Below are 17,697 nucleotides of genomic sequence, written 5' to 3'. Positions count from 1 at the left end.
GCAGAAAGAAAAAACAAAAACACAAAAATTAAATAAAAAGGACAGACTCACGGTCAGCCGGGCCCCACCACAACACAATACATTGGAATGGAGAGCTTTTAGCGTGATTTGTACCATGTCTCAGTTAAGTGAGCTCCATTCAGGTTACTTGCCCTCATAAGGTTTTTACAGGTTGTCCTCAAGCAAAGGGAAATGCTCTGTGGTTGAGGTGATGTGGAGAGGAGATAAGGTACATGAGCCAAAACATGCCATTATTTTCCTCTGAGCTCTAATTATTTGCCAGCGTTCATTGAAAATCACCACAATAAAATGTCTGCTGTTAGCTGGTAGCTTCTGTTTTTACGGCATTTTGGTGCTGTTTGATAGTGTAGAGTGAGATACACAGCAAAGACATAAGAGAGAGGAAGAGAGAAAATGACAGATGCATATGTGATGCACTTGAGCTGTTTTTTCTGCCTTTGTGCACTAGTGTTATCATCATTGTAGTATTTTAAATCTTTTCTTTTTTGTAATGGCCATTCATGTGTTAGTGAGCAGGCTTTAATATTAAAGCACATATGTGAACATGCTGCTCTTTAAACTAAAGCATAAAGATAAAGTCTCTAGAGATGAAACTGCAATTCCAATTTCTCTTCAAAATCGCATGTGGTAGTGAAGAAGAAGGTTGACTTCTAGAATCATCTGTAATGTCTTTTCCTTACTGTGGACTAAGCATATTCTTCACTACTTCCGTGAAGGTACTTCACGTTATTTCTTTTTTTGTGTTTAAATCAATATACCCACGGTTTCCATGCACCATCTGGTAAATGGGCCGTGGCTGGAAAATATAGCAGTTTATTTTCATGTTACTGAGTTGGGAACTTATTTCTACAGATAGAGAGAAAATCATATTTCACCAGCCGATCTCAGTCCTGCTTGACATTGACGTATTACTTTGGTCTGGAACATTCCCATTCACTTCTCAAGTAATTGGGTTTATATTCCAGCACCTGCATACTGGAAGAAAAATCTGAAATGTAAACAAACCAGAAAAATGCAATTATCCAGTTTTGAAAATGTGCCCAAGGGGGCTCATATAAGATAATACTGTCTGAGAAAATAACAAGTTTGATTGCAGGAGACTCTAATAGAGCTCTGGTCAACACAGATTATTCGTTGTGAGCTTTACTCAGAGAGAACATTCATGATAATCCAGTTTTAATCGTTAAATATAGAAGAACATACTTATATGTTAATATACTTATATATAGTCCTATAAATAGTGAATACTCACATTCGAAAAGCTGGGGGGGGTACACAAATTATTGTGAACTCTGTAGATCATTCTAGGGCTGCACAATTATTCAAATTTTAATCACGATCACAATTTTGGCTTCCCACAATCAAAATTGCGTGATCAAGTGATATTTTAAATGCATCATTTCAAAGAACGCTCCTTTTTTTTTGCAAAGCCCATCTACCGCTCTGTAAAGCACTGTCTGATCACGTGCCAGTCAGAGTGGTTCCCTGAACCGTGCAGCTTAATTTCTAGAAGTAGACAGTCACAGAGGACAGAGTAACGTGAGGAAAATTCCACAACAGAAAGCAGTCGGTTACACGTCGGTCTCAAGGTAAACGCAACATTTTGTCCCGTCTGTGTTGTTTTTCAGACAACAGCAGTGACCAGTGCTAGTTGGTGCTTGTTAGTGTCTGTTAGTGTCTGTTAGCTCACAGGGCTCTAGGGTGCAACTAACATTTTTCCTCTATGTCGCACCGGTGCACCTAATGTCCTCGCATCCGCTGCAATGTTGTTTATATCGATTTGGTTTTATTTTGGGTTACATGACCCATTTCTTCTGTGAAGCCGTATCTGTGTTTGGATCTCTCCTCTTACTCTACTTATCTCTCCTCTAACGACTCCTCAGCAACATGGAGAGACACAGCGGCGCCGGTCCACATTTCTGAAATTTGTCCACAGTTTTAATTGTTATTAACACAGCTGTATATTGTTAAGCAGGAGAGGCAAACCTGTATTTGTACCAGTGTTTCTGCTGGTAACTCTGCTATTGCGGCCACCACGGCGAAAAACACAGAAGCAGTTGTTGAATGACACTAACTACCGTTTGTAGAGTAATAGCGTGTGAGACGGAGCCTGCTGGACCTGGGCGAGAGATGTGACCCATGGCCAGAATATCATAGTTCATAAAAATGCAGCTTAGAGACGATACAGACATTTCAGACACAAGACGTGTGTAACTAATAGGCCATTTGACCTGTGCTGGGACCATTCATAATGAGTCAGCCATCACTCTGTGAGTAGCATACACTTCAGTCCATTGCACTCCCCCTCTCTCCCGATCTCTTTTAATCAGTTATTGTCGAAAACAAGTGAAGCAGCTTTCTCAGAGATACTTTTTTTTTTTAAATACATTGTCGTCTATTTATTTCGGATAGCTAATTTTCATTTACATCCCACGGGCCCACCACCTGTAGGAGGAACTGCTGGGGTCTGGTGAGCTGCCACCCATGGGCGGCAGCGAAGGTCATGGGCCTTGACGGACCAAACCTGAACGGCAGAGGCTAGGGTGAGAAGCTCAGTCATGGGAACTGGCCTGGGAACGCCTCTGGATCCCCCAGTTGGAGCTGGTTGATGTGGCTCAGGAAAGGGAAGTTTGGGGTACTTGCTGGAGCTGCTGCCCCTGCAACCCTTTACCGGATAAGCGGATGAATATGGGTGGATAATTTTCATTTACATGTGTTGCAGCTGTGTGTACAGTATATACAACATACAACTTAAGACAGAAGAATGTAGCATAGTATGGATGTGAAAGCAGTTTTGAATAGCCTATGTGACTATAAAATTTGTTTTGGTAAAAATCTACAACTAATTGTGATAATTAATCGCGATATCAATATTGATTAAAATAATCGTGATTATCATTTTAGCCATAATCGTGCAGCCCAAGATCATTCAGTCATTTATAATCATAATCAAGAGGGAATCCAATATGCATACACAATAAGAATCCAGTTTAACTTGTATCCATTAAATAAGTCTACAAATTTGAGAAATATTAATGTATGTGTAAAATAGCTTAATTTTTTTATATAGTGGATTTGACTGACACCCAGATCTCAAATTTTGATGCTGCCTATTTCTTCCAGTGGTGGAAGTCCAGTTTCCTCCCACAGAACAAAGACATGCAGGTTGGGTTGACTGGCAACTCTAAATAAAAATAGCCTCTAGGTGTGAATGTGAGTGTGAATGGTTGTCTGTCCCTGTGTGTCAGCGCTGTGATTGACTGCTGGCCTGTCCGGGGTGTACTTCGCCTCTCGCTGACTGTCAGCTAGGATTGGCTCAAGCTCTCTGCAGCCCTTAGGATTAGCGAGTATAGCTGATGGATGGGTTTTTATTAGCCACACGGCTCTAGGGATGGCAATATTTGTCGGTCGGTCGGTCCAGCGCTGGCTGAAACATCTCAACAACTGTTAGACTGATTTTGATTGATTAGATTTGACATCCATTTTGACATTCAGAGGATCAATTGTAACAACTTTGGTGATCGCTTAACTTGCCATCCAGCGCTATTATCAGGACAACCTTTTAATTTGACCAATACTTTGGTTTATGACCAAATACCTACATATTACCTACACTTTGTGTTTATGTGCTAAATGTTAACTGGTAATTGTTTTCACACAAGCATGCCAAACTAAGATGGTTAACAATGACGATGGCAAAGCTAGAATTCAGATGTTGTACATACAGCAAGTTAGCATTCAGACTTTAGCATTTAGCTTACAGACACCATCTCCACATTTAAAAGTAGGCTTAAGAATTCCTCTTTGATGAAGCTTATAGTTAGTGCTAGCTCAGGTGAGTCCTGAACCATCCCTTAGTTATGCTGCTATGGGCCTAGACTGCCGTGGGACTTCCCATGATGCACTGAGCACCTCTCTCCTTCTCCTTCTCTCCTTCTGAATGCAACCTCATCCCATTAATGCAGTCGAGGCAGATGACCGCCCACCCTGAGCTGTGGTTCTTCCCAAGGTTTCTGCCTCTTAAAAGAAAGTTTTACCTTGCCTCTGTTGCCTAGTGCTTGCTCTTGGTGGTAATTGTTGGGTTTCTGTTAACAACAACACAGAGTACGGTCTAGACCTGCTCTTTTATGAAAATGCAATGAGATAACTGTTGTTGTGATTCGCGCTGTATATATAAAATTGAATTGAATTGAATTGAGTCAAACACGCAGCCAAGTGGATTCTACACAAGGCAAAGAGACACACACACACACACAGTGTTGAAAGTAAAAGACAAGTAATTAGCTACTCTCATAGATAATTTCCCCATTATATTCGGTGACAGTTTCCCAGTCTGGACCCTTTTGTTGTCAGCACTTATGAATAATTTCTCAATTTTATTTAGAAAACAAAGCCCACTCAAAACACAGGTTACCACTTATAATTAGTAATGTGTGTACATACTGTGCTTTCAAATGACTGATTCGAAACTTGATTTAAACTGACTTCAACTGACTTCCACACATTTACAATTCAGAACTACAGAATAAACTAAATGGCTGAGTTTTACTAAACATGGGTGTGAATAGGACCTCGCACAAAGAGGAATACGTTTTGAAAACACAGAATTAGAAAAAGGCGTCCGCCTGTTTTTGTGGTTGTGGTAAAAAAATACAACACTGGACTGAGGTGATGCTACAAAATTTGTCCTTTGCCAAATAATGGCCGACTGACCATGGACATAAAGTGTCCGTCTGAGCTGATTGTACATTTTCTACACTAGAAAATTTCCTTTAACTCCCACAAGAATATCCATTTGTTCCTTCATATTCTGTAAATGTGGTGTGCGTTAGTGTGAACGATTAAACAGCAGAAGAAACTCCCTGTTCTGCCTTGTAATGAGTGACAGCAGCTAAATTCAGCTGAACAACCTGACCTGCCTTGACAGAGATATCAAGCCTTTAATGTGACAACTAATAGCCATATTAATGTTATGCTGTATGGCTGCACTGTTTGTTAATGCCACACACAGCAAGTGTTTTTTTTTTTTTTACAAGAACCCAAATCCAAGTGGTTGCAAATAAGTTCTACTTGGCCAAGCAATCAACTGAACAGAGCGGTCCTCTGCCCTCCTGCCCTCGTTGCACTATTTTAAGTCTCTCTGCATCAGTAACTAGGTTAGTTAGTGCTACTTGTGCAATACGCTTAATCTCAGACCATTTGTTCTGCAGGATGACCTAAGATGGATGGATCTCTCCATCCACTTCTCCTGATGGATAACTCATTTGCTTTTTGACGCAGTAATTAATTAGGCTTGACCAAGGACCCTCTGCCTGACCTGATCATAAATAACATGTCAAGAGTTGCTGCTAGTCAGCTCTGCTGGAGCTAGGCAGAGGAGGTGGCTGTTTATAGGAGACTATGGGATACACTTTTAATCACAGCCAAGTACAGAGGCTCAGCTAACATGGTGGTGCTGTTTCACCTTTATTGAAGAATGACTGTTTTTTTTCACCCCAACCAGTCTATTTTGTATCACATAAAAAATAAGCAATCAGACTGCACCGATACCATTTGTGCACATGAAAATCAATTTTGCTCTTACTGCTGCCTGCTCACATATGGTCTAGGTCTTTTTATTACAACCTTTTTATGACAGACATCTCCCTAACAGTTGCATAATATGCAACGCTTTTCCAGTTTAAAATATGCTTTTATTGTGAACACGTTCAAATGGAAGCACTCTCCTGCGCTAGCTATAACATTAAAGGACCTGACAGCGACAGAGAGAGATGGGGAGAGGGAGGTGGGAGGAGGGGACAGGAGGGAGCTGTTGAGTGTCTGCTGATGGGCTAACTCAATTCCAGGGAACACAATGGAGCCAGAGGCTGATTTCCAAAAGGCAAATTGTCATTCTGAGCAGTGTGGCACCTGTCTGGTGAGTTCATCTCATGTGCGGTGGGTGGACTCGGGGGAGGAGGCCGGGACCAGAGGAGGGACCACATTATGGTGGGCCCGGCGATGGAAGGGAATTGAAAGCGAAACTGTTTGAAATGCGTTTAAAATAAAAATCCGGCAGGCTCTTATGGCTGCCATTGGAATTCGTTCACAAAGGAACACAATTGGTTTTGAGCAGATTGAGTGGGTGAACAAGCAGGGATCGAGTGAGTCGACCCAGACAATGATGCTGTTGCCTCGGCGACGGACCGAGTCCCCCGATCCCCAGGACGTCTGCCGCCAGTCCTCATACTCTCAACCCCAACCAATCCCACCTACATCCCCACAGAAACACACACACACACACCTCCTCCACTTCTATTATTTCTTCATCTTTTAGACTGTGGGTGTGTATCAGCTGCAGATCTCCCTCCCCCCCAACCCCCTTTTGTGCAATTACAAAGCTGTCTGCACAGATTAAAGAGGCAGCACATCTGACAGCAGCTAAACACTTCAACATACACACACAAACTGTGCTGTGCAAGCAAACCAAAACCGTAATCTAACCCCATCAGCCTACAGACATCTGCACATGTACATCCCCTGACTGACTCCACAGCGTAACAACTTACCTGACATTCTCAGAGACACTTATGTATGCACACATCTGTCAGCCCAAAACACTTGACCCTATCGAGTGTATACGCACACCTACACACATAAAAAAACAAACCGCACAGAGCAGGTGTTTGCCGCTGCTGTCTGTCACATCCAGGGAGAAACAACAAGCCGTAATGAGAATGGGAGCTCCTAATTGATGGTGCCAGTTTTTTTTAATTGTTGTAGAAACAATTAGCCAGACTTAGCTGAGCATGTTCAGGTGTCCACCCAATCACGGTTGCCTGAAAGGTTTTGCCGCTCATGTGCCTGACCTCGCTTTGTGACGGGTACTCCAATGAAGAGACACGACCTCAAGAGAGCACGCTAATCCTCTGTCTATTATAGTCTTTTTATGTTCCCATCATTCACTCACCTGTCTCTTACATCCTTATCTACTTTGTGTGTGAATAACTGTCTGGTGCTTGAAAAAACAAATTGCCTCATTTGCCCCCCAGGCCTTTAACTCTATACTACTATATTTGACAAATCGTAGTAAGATAACAAAAGGGAAATGGAGGGAAAGCTTGATATATTCTCAGATGGGTATAACATTAAATCATGTATTCTATTTGAAATTAGCATATCTGAAGTACTATTGTGGTGTAATCATCACAAAGATATAGCTATCTATAAAATATATTGTTTTAGAGTAGAGACCTAAACCTTACTTTTTTTATTTAACATGCCTTAGAAATGTACGATAATGTCTCGTCAGAAGTCAGCAGAGCTTAAATTATGTTTTCTTAAGGTGTTCATTTACCTACTGCCCTATTTTTAAGGTCCTCTGATCCAGTAACTTACCTTGCATCTATGTATGAATATGCAGTTGCTGAATTCTATATTTTTAACAGTTGGGACGAACCTGGTTTGTTTCGTTTACCCGTGACTAGCGAGCTACATGATTAAAGTGAGGGTTGGGAGTAATTTCCCCCATGGGTCCTTTGCACCACAACCTTGAGCCAAACAATCCCCAGAAGCTATATTTACCTGGGTCAAACATTGGGCAAGTTACCATTATCAGTTGATTAGCTTAATGCAGGCACTAATAGAACAACTGTGTATCTCATAAATTACGCCACTAATAATACCGGAAATTATACCAAACTTCTACAGTAGTACAACTAGGTTGTGTACTCATTAAACAATGGATTGGGAAGTTTGTAAGTACATACATACAATAACATATTAATTAATTTAATGATTAAATAAGGTAGGGTCTCCAAATTCACCTCAATTATAATTTGCCTGCTGCTAGTTGTACTACAGCTCTTACTTTAGAAAAATAAGTTAAATTAATGAATATGTTTGTTGTATCTCTTTTTGTATTGTGATTTGTAGACCTCCCTAAACAATCTTACTGCCTGGTAGCAGTAGCAGCAGAGAGCAGAAGCAAGCAGGCAAGTGTTATTTAGATAAACTCCTGGTGTAGTCACAAACTTCCCAATACATTGTTTTATGAGTACATAACCTAGTTGTACTACTGTAGAAGTTTGGTATCATTTCAGGCATTATTAGTGGGGTAATTTATGAGATACACAGTTGGTTCCATTAGCACCTGCACTAAGCTAATCAGCTGATAACGCTAACTTGCCCATTGTGTGGTGAAAAAAGCTTCTGGGGGGTTGTTTGGCTCGAGAATGTGGTGCAAAGGACCCAAGGGTGAAATTACTCCCCATCACCTTATCAACTCTTTTGGTTCTGTATTCTGTATCTAAACACAGAACAGTTTGATGCAGAAGTATACAACCGGTTAATCTGATCGTTTTGCTTAAAACAGCACAAAACAAGGGTTACCTGGTTACCGGTAAAGTTGTGGGGTGTAAAATAGTAAAAAATAGCTGAAAGACACTAGAACAGGAGAGGTGGATGATTTGTGGTGGGTGAGGTGGGTATTTGAATGAAAACCCATAACATATACTAAATAGAGTGGCTTGAGAATGTTTACACACCTATGTTAAAGTTGATTAAAAAGAGGAATAAAAAAACATCTTTTGGAAATTGTTCTTAATGCCTTAATTTAAAAAGATTTAAGAAAATCCAACCTATTAAGGACACCAATTTTTTTGTGAATGAATAATAAAGGCAGGCACTGTTGTGGTTTGGGGTTTTTGTTTGGGGTTATTTTTCCCATTTGGCCTTCCCTGTGTTTTTATTCCGGTTTTCTCCCCGGTCTTGTGTTGTTGGTCCTGTCTTGTGTTCCCCTGTGTTTGTTTGTTCTGCTTCTTGTGTTATTTTGATAGTATGGTTTCCTGTCTTGTCTAATCTTGTCCAGCTTTGCTTTGTGTCCGTCTGATTGTCAAGCCCCGCCCTAATGTGACTCACCTGACGTCTCACCTGTTCCCTGTTAACTCTTTACCTCTTGTATTTTTTTTGTGAATGAATAATAAAGGCAGGCACTGTTGTGGTTTGGGGTTTTTGTTGTTGTCTGTGTTCCCTTTGTCTCTTGTTAGATCATTCCAGTTTGTGCGTCCTGCCGTGGTGTCCTGTCTGCCTGTTGCTGTGAGCTTTCCTGTGCCAGATATCCCTCGTGAGTCTTCCCCCCCTGTGCTTTTTACCTGTTTTTGTGTTCTTTTTTCCCAGGCCTGTTTTTGACTCTTTTCCCTTTTGGTTTTTTTTGACTTTTTGTGTTCCCTGGATTTGGCCTTTCCCAGTTCTCCCTGTGACTTTTTGTTGGACTGTTTTTGCCCTTGTGTGGATTACTTGTTATTTTTCAATGAAGTAGCCTGTGTTAGCCCGCTAACCCGCATCTTGGTCCTCCTTCCCCTGCTATCCACAACAAGGCACATTTTTTTTATATATTTCATGGCTCAAAGTTCCCTTGGCCTTTGGAATTAAAATAGCCCCACATCATCGCATCACCATCTCTAGGTATGGTGAAGGGTATGTGATAATTCAATTCAATTTTATTTATAGTATCAATTCATAACAAGAGTTATCCCAAGACACTATACAGATAGCCCACACTCCAGAATTTACAAGGACCCAACAGTTCTAGTAGTGAGGTTAGTTTAATTCCGAAGGTCAAGGGAACTTTATCAGGATGCATAGTATCCTGGATCCATGAAATAACTGGCCTTTTAAAATAAAAATGTGCCTGCCTCTATGGAAAATTAACATAGGGTTGTGTATACTTAAGCCCTCTGTATTTTAAGGAGGAACATTTATTTACAATACATTATTTATTCACAAAGAAAACTGGTGTCCTTAAAGGATGAATTTTCCTAAATTTTTTTTTTTTTATTAAGATCAGTTTCCAAACATTGTTTTCTAGTCCTCTGTTTAATCAACTTTAGCATGGGTGTGTAAACTTTCTCAAGCCACTGTAGCAACGCCTCTCAAAAAACATAATCATTCTTTCCATGGTTATACATTTTGTAGGTCTTTTGTTGGACAAGCCAGGAGTAAAGCTGTTCACCTCTAACCTGCTTTTACTTTTGGCGGTACACATCTGCTCCCTCTGCCAAGGACACATGACAAGACAAATCAAAACCAGATGAAGCAATAAAGCATGGCAGTCATCCACCACAACCCCCACCTGTGCAAAGATTTGACCATGGGAGACAACAGAGCAGAGACGAGAAATCTACACCCTTTTTACCCATCCGACAGCCGTCAAATACCCTTACCAACCCCGAAGCCTTTGAGGATCCATCGCTGTCTCCACTCACCCTTTACCCTCTTTACCCCATCCCCATGTTGGAGTTCACTGACCAGATGAAGCAGCTGGTAAATGCTGGAACCAAATTTACACCCCTTCCTTCCCCCATCGTTCAATCCCGGCAAAAAGTGAAATGCCCGGTACCTCTGCCAGGATGCTTATTTGCAAAATTCAGCAAGCATTAACTGATCTGTGCCGGCTCCAGGCTGCACGCCTTGTGGCACTCATGATTCTTTTCAAGACAGGCCCTGTGTATTCAATTCTTCCTCAATTTATGTTGTGATAGGTCAAAGAAAAAGAATGGCGAATGAGCACTTAACTGCAAACTTAGGAAATTTAGCACCATTCCTCCTCAGCGTGCATGTGCGCGTGCGTGTGTTTGTAAAAGAAAACACACTAATACTAGCCATACTAGATGCCAGGTCTCTGGCAGGAAAATCACTTTTAATCAATGATTTTATTAATCACAATCTAGATTTGATGTTTTTAACTGAAACCTGGTTAGACCATAACAGTGCTGCTGTTCTCATCGAGTCAGCTCCCTCTAACTTTAGTTTTGTGAGCAAGAAAGGAGGTGGAGTTGCCGTTTTGTTTAACGACTCATTCCACTGTACGCAAGTATCTTATGGAAATTTTGAATATGTGGCTCTTCAGTTAAGATCTTCCCCTCAAGCTATATTTCTAGATATCTACAGGCCACCTAAATACTGTGCAACCTTCATAGATGACTTCACTGAACTGCTGTCTATAATTTGTATTAACTTTGATTGTGTAATCATTGCGGGTGCAATGATTACACAATCATGATTGCGGACCAAAGAACTGTGTTGTTTTTGAGAACTATGGACTGACTCAGCATGTGACAGCCCACGCACAATAAGGGGCACACTCTGAATTTGATTATCTCCAAGGATCTAAATATTTCCAAGGTTGTGGTGACTGACGTTGCTCTCTCTGATCATTCCTGTGTTTTCTTTAACGGCACTATCTCTATGCCCAAAAGTGTCCAAACAAAGATAATCAGAAAACGATATATCACTGAAAACACCAGTGAAACGTCTATTCAGCTTTTCTCCTCCAGCCCTCTCTGGGCTCTCGGTTACTGAGCTGGTAGATCATTTCAACTGTATAATTAAAAAGGTTATTGATGCCATTGCTCCTAATAAGGTCAAAGCTGTCTCTGGTAAGAAAAGATCACCATAAAGAAATGTCCTACTGGTGAGAACTGAAAAAGTGTCAAAAAACTGAACGCAGGTGGCGAAAAACAAATCTCCTGGTCCATTGTAACACCTATAAAGAGAGACTTTGCATTTACAATTTGGAACTGAGGAATGCAAGGAGGTCCTTCTTCTCTGATATTATCGCCAGAAACACAAATAATTTGCGTGCTTGTTTGCTACTTTTGATAGGTTAACAAACCCCTGGTTTGAATCCTACTTGAAGAATAGGGACTACTTTGTGTCTATAGGTAATTATACATCTGTGCATTCAAATATGACGTGCAGTTACCCAAGGCTCCATCCTGGGGCCTCTTCTGTTTATTATCTACATGCTTCCACTGGCTCAGATTTCGAAAAAAAAAAAAAAAAAGTTGCCATAGTTATGCGTATGACACACAAATTTACATAACCTTATTGCCAGGGGACTATGGTCTAATACAAAAACTAAGTGCATTAAACAAATTACGACTGGATGTGCCAGAACTTTCTTAAATTAAAGGAAAAACTGAGGTGGTTGTTTTTGGAGCAAAAGAAGGACAGAAATCTTGGTCACTCCAGTTCTGAAGTCCTTACGGTGCCTCAGTGAATTAATTTCAAAATACTTCTGCTGGTTTATAAATAAATAAACGGTTTAGGGCCAAAATACATTTCTGATCTGCTACTACACTATGACCCCCCCAGACCTCTCAGGTCATCTGGGACAGGTCAGCTTTCTGTCCTCAGAGTCAGAACTAAACAGGGGGAAGCAGCGTTCAGTTTCTATGCTCCACATCTCTGGAACAATCTTCCGGAAAACTGCAGGTCCGCTGCTACCCTCAGTTCTTTTAAATCAAGGCTGAAAACCTTTCTTTTTGAACGATTTAAAAGCTCAATTCTTATACTGAAGGTGATTTTTGTTGAAACTGTATGATAATCAGCAAAGGTAAGATGAAAATTAAATGACTTGATTAGACAATGATTTGAATAATTAAGCAACTAAAAATACATTTGGGGCCTGTGGTGGATGGATGAAAAGTAAAGACATATGGTTCTGCTTTTATAGAGCAATCTTATTGGTCAACAAAGTTTGGGTTTCCACAAAATGGTAATTGCGCCCCACCAACGTGTGTGGGGCAGCAGCTTATACACTGTCCCATACTATGTGTTTATGTTGACTGTTTTAACTGCTCTTTAATGTTTAATTTCTTATACTGCAATGTAACATTTACTATTTTAATCTTTTCATGTAAAGCACTTTGAATTGCCCAGTTGTTGAAATGTGCTATACAAAAAAAACTGCCTTGACTTTGTTTTTGTTTATAAGTGTATTCAAATTCACATGCATACTTATGAAGCATTATTTTTGCATTATGGTGGTATAACAACCACAACAAACAGTATTAATTCAGGGTGAGTTACTACTCCATATAGTGCAGTTAAAGACACCCAACATCAGGGACTTTACAGTAGTTGGCAAAGCCTTGAAAGAGAAAGTACTTTTAGGCTGAAAATCGGGTGAATAATTAAAAGCATGTACGTCTGGATGTCGCTAAGACGAGTGCATTTGTACATCATCTCTAGTGGTGCAAGTATTTAAGTATTTAGGAAATTGAATTCCATTGCCCGATACCAGCCACCAATGATCCAGTCTGACATGGAGAACAACAACTGACAGAAGGGGTTGAGTGATCTCTGATGATGTAGTGCGTGTGGTGCCTCTTCTTACCTTGAGAAAACATGGAGGAGGAGGAGGGTCTGTGAAGAGCTGCTCTGATGCTTGCCTGCTCATGTTCACAAGGTGCAGCTCTGTGAATAAAGTAAGACGAGAAGATTAGGAGGTGGGTTCATGCAGGCAGCTGCACTTGCCCACTGGAATACAGGCTAAGGATGAGTCTTCTTCCTCATCTAGACAGCTAAAACCGTAGAAAGGTGAAAACAAAGATTCTATGCAGCACCACGTGTGTAGTCTTAAATGCCATTACTACGGTATGTAACTGCAAAATCCACACCTTCCAAAAACAACAGAATGTCACTGCTTTGATCCAACCGGTTATCTTCTATTGTATAAGTCTCACACTATAACCTGAACCTGAACATGAAAGTGAAATTTCTTCAACCGTGAGATCCCCCTGCTATTCCTTGTGACAAATCCCTGTGACTTCACTGTAAAATGATGCACTCTGGCTCCTCTTTGCACTGTGAGCTCCTGTGAGCGCCTGCTAGTGCTCCAGTCATTACTGAAGGCCCATTTCCTTGCTGAGATATCAGAGGTCTGAGGATGCCGCTGCGGTAGCAAGCCTGCAGGCTGAGAAGGGGTTGAGCGAGGCATATCCTGGGGGCCTCCAACCACATCATGAGCAAGCAGGGATTCTGACTGCTCGAGCATGAAGTAGAAGCGGCCACACTTCATAAATCCTGCCCATCGTGGCACCGCACATAGTCGGGGATGCAAAGCCCGGGGGAAAAAATTTGACTCATGCTCTATACTTGCTTGTCACCTTATATTGTTCTTGTACAAAATGACAGTATATTCTCACTGCGATTCTGCGAGCAAAGTGTGTCCAACCTCCCGGACACAGTGCTAAATAATCCCAAGGTTCCATTATGCTCCAGTCACCCATCACTTCTTTTAAGATTATTCTTTTGACATTTTAGGCCTTTATTTTTACAAGACGGCTGAAGACATGTAAGGGGGAGAGATAGGGGGAATGACATGCAGCAAAAGGACCACAGGTCGATATCAAACCAGTGGCTGCTGTTTAAAGGAGCAAACCTCTATATATGAAGGCGCGCTCTCTACCAGGTAAGCTACCCAGGCACCCAATCTTACAGTAATTTAAAGCTGTGAAAGCATGCATGTCCACCTTTACACTGCCTTGAAAAATAAGAAAAAAATAGAGGAGAGTGAACTCCCGCAGACAACAAATCAAGCCCAAAGCTGCTTAATTGTGTGAGTGAATAAATTACAAGTGATTGTGCTTTGTAATGAAGGCAGCGGGGCATATTGTGCAAATGCTCTGCTTTTTAATGATTTAATTAGAGCACCTCGCTCAAACTGGAGCAGAACATTTCAATGTGGAGATGAGTGAGGTGCTCTGCCAGCAAACGGCACCGCGACTCAAGATCCTGTGTTAATTGCTGCAGCAGTCGACAGATGTGCCTCACATCTCTGCCCATTTCCTGCTTTATTAAAATTAGTTGTACCCCAAAGAATGCCAAATGATGTCTTCCTGAGGTAAATGATTTACGACCACTAAATGCCATCATGTCATTCTAATTTCCAACATTCTCTAGCCAGATTAGAAAGGATGCTGTCTGTGGTTTAAGGCAGTGTGTGTTAAATCATTAACTACAGCTATCGTCAACTGCTGATTTGTCCCCAAATGACAGATTTAATATGTAATACATCCAACAACTTAACCCAAATAAGTTATAGTTATATATGTATCTATTTTGTTAAGCCTCAACACACACCACCAGTAGATTTATTATTTTCACACCAACTGACTCTCCTATCGCACCAAGTTTCATTTTTCAAGGCAGACTTCTCATTAAATAAGCAAACCCCAAAAAAAGTTCAGTAAAGTCACAGAGCCAGTTTGTCATGTGGACCAAAAGGGGACAGCATAATAAATGCTGTGGTGCTGCCCCAGCCCAAAAGCTGTGTCCCTCCACTGTCGGCAGCACCGGCATTAATCACCTAACTCATTAAGACAATCTGCACAAGTGCCCACAGCTCATAAACTCTGGAATAGAACGGAGTGACTGTTTTACCTTCTGAAGCATCTGCTTATTTACTTCTCAATACAGTCAGACTACCCATCCATTTCAGATGACACGGGGCTATGGCTGTTTATCCCCGTCATCTTTATTCATTGCGATAGACATTGTTTTTCTTCAGGTATCTGTAAACGATAAAAAGGAAACCTTTGTTTTGAATAACATTAGTGACCGAGGAATTGCACTGAAATTGTAAACAAGGAAATAAATTGATGCTTAACATTGATGCACTTGTTTCCAAAACACTATTATAAAAATAAAAACGATGAGCAATATATCCTTTGAGAATGGTTCTGATTCTGTTGCCAAGACTAGAGCGGATTGTTGGCGGTAAACTGAAGATAGTGTAGCCTTAGTGCTTAGCATTTCCATTAAGTAAAATAGAAATATGTACAACACTTTGTTGGTACCGACTCCCAAATGGAATAGACAGACTTTTCTCATGTATATCACTGCTCCATCTCCAAGGTATAATGTGCATGCTTTTCAATGAAATAATATTTAATGGTCAATATTGAGGCTATAAAAAGATGTTCTGCTCACACAGACAATCTGATGCTCTCCCGAGCTTCCATTGAAGGGTGCAATCTTTTGCCATGATTACTCATTCTGTTGATGATACCTCTCTTCGGTACAGGCTCTTTGTAATAAGTCAGAGTGAGCATCATAAGTATCATCACAGAAGGTGAAAAGAGGTTTCATGTAAAAAACAAAAAGCCAGCTGTAGTTAGGGCTAAAGTTGATTTGCTAACCACTGCCTCGTGGGACAGAACCTAGAAACCGAGGTGACAAACACAGAGAGAAATAGCAACCGCTGTGGTGAAAATGTGACAAAGATGGCTGAGGGAACATGAGGGTTTAGGCCGAATCAGGTAGAGAGGTGAAGGTAATCCTCCAACAAGCTCAGCGAGCATAGAAAGGACAGAAACGTTTCCTTTTGACAAAGTTGATCAAGAGATGTTAAACCAGACATGTAAAGAAAAGCTGCTTTTCCACATGACAACTAGAGCCCGACCAATAAAGGATTTTTAAGGCCGATACCAATACGAATAATTGGATATTTAAAAATCCGATACGCCGATATATCGGCCGATTTATATTTAAAAAACATACAGCGGTACATAACATAAACAGATTTCTCTAACATTAGTTATTTTTAGTTATTTATGAGTTTTCACTAAAATAATATGATAATGATTTGTTTTATTGTCACAACAGAACAGAGGAACATCAAAATATATTAAAGTTCTGAAAAATAACGTGTTTAAATATACAAACTTAAGATATAAAAATTTTTAAGTAATTTGAACAAAAACACATTAACAAAAAAAAAATCTGCGTTGCCAACAGGGACGTTGTAGAGCGTCCTCTGGTGGACAAACTATGCAACGCCAACAATCATACAATGGTTGACCATCCCTTTTTATTTTTTAAATATTAAGAATCATTTTAATATTTTTAAATATTCTGAATCATTTATTTTGTCATTAGGAATGATTCTGATGAATGAACATAAAAAAAATATAAATAAAAAAGCCTAATATCAGTCAATAATATCGGCTCTAATGACAACAAAACTATTAGTGAAATATTTCTGAGGAGAGGAGTTTAAACAGTTGTGACATCAATAAAGATTCCCCTTTAACCACACCATGGCCAAGTGATGAGCCCAGGTTCAAGTCGGTTTGGTCCCCAAATCCAAGCAGTTGTCCTAAATCCTGCCCTAAATGTCCTGAAAATTAGAGCAAAGTCTCAAGAGCAGACTCTCGAGTAGTTACAGTGGGCAAGAGCGTGCAAAGGCCTCAGCCCATGTAGGCTGAGGCCTTTGCAGCGGCCCGGGTTCAAATCCGACCTGTGGCTCTTTGCCGCGTGTCATCCATTGTCCCTATTGAATAAAGGGAAAGGCCCAAAAAAATAATCTAAAAAAAAACTGTTCATGGTGATGAAGTCGTCATGCAACCTGCTCCCGTCAACCGCTACATAGGCGGCTAGTCACGTTAGGATAACTACGCAATTCTACTTTTCATTCATTCATTGTTAAAATGGAGGCTCAGGCTGGTGTCCCGGTGCCCAATGAACACGAAGCTAAAACAGCAAAAACTTCTCTGCAGGTACCAGGAGGACTGGGTAGTGAAATACCCCTGGATTACTGCAGTTTTAAGTGATGCAAACAAAGTGTTTTGCAATGTATGTAGAATTTGGTTTTTCACATTTCAGATTAACAACTCTACAAAACGCACAATGATACATACATCTGTGGCCATACACAGACACGGGAAAAATATTACAGCAGCTTTAAATCACAATTCATACTTAATCTGACTTGACAGGGGACTGTAAATCTAAACCTGCAGTACGAAGGCTTACAAAGTCAAAGTGTGTGGTGCCGATTGTAGAAACTAAGGTATGAGTGTGTGTGTGTGTGTGTGTGTGTGTGTGTGTGTGTGTGTGTGTGTGTGTGTG

This window comes from Etheostoma cragini, chromosome 9, assembly GCF_013103735.1.
Source record: "Etheostoma cragini isolate CJK2018 chromosome 9, CSU_Ecrag_1.0, whole genome shotgun sequence".
Lineage (NCBI taxonomy): Eukaryota > Metazoa > Chordata > Actinopteri > Perciformes > Percidae > Etheostoma > Etheostoma cragini.
This window is presented reverse-complemented; position numbering follows the sequence as displayed.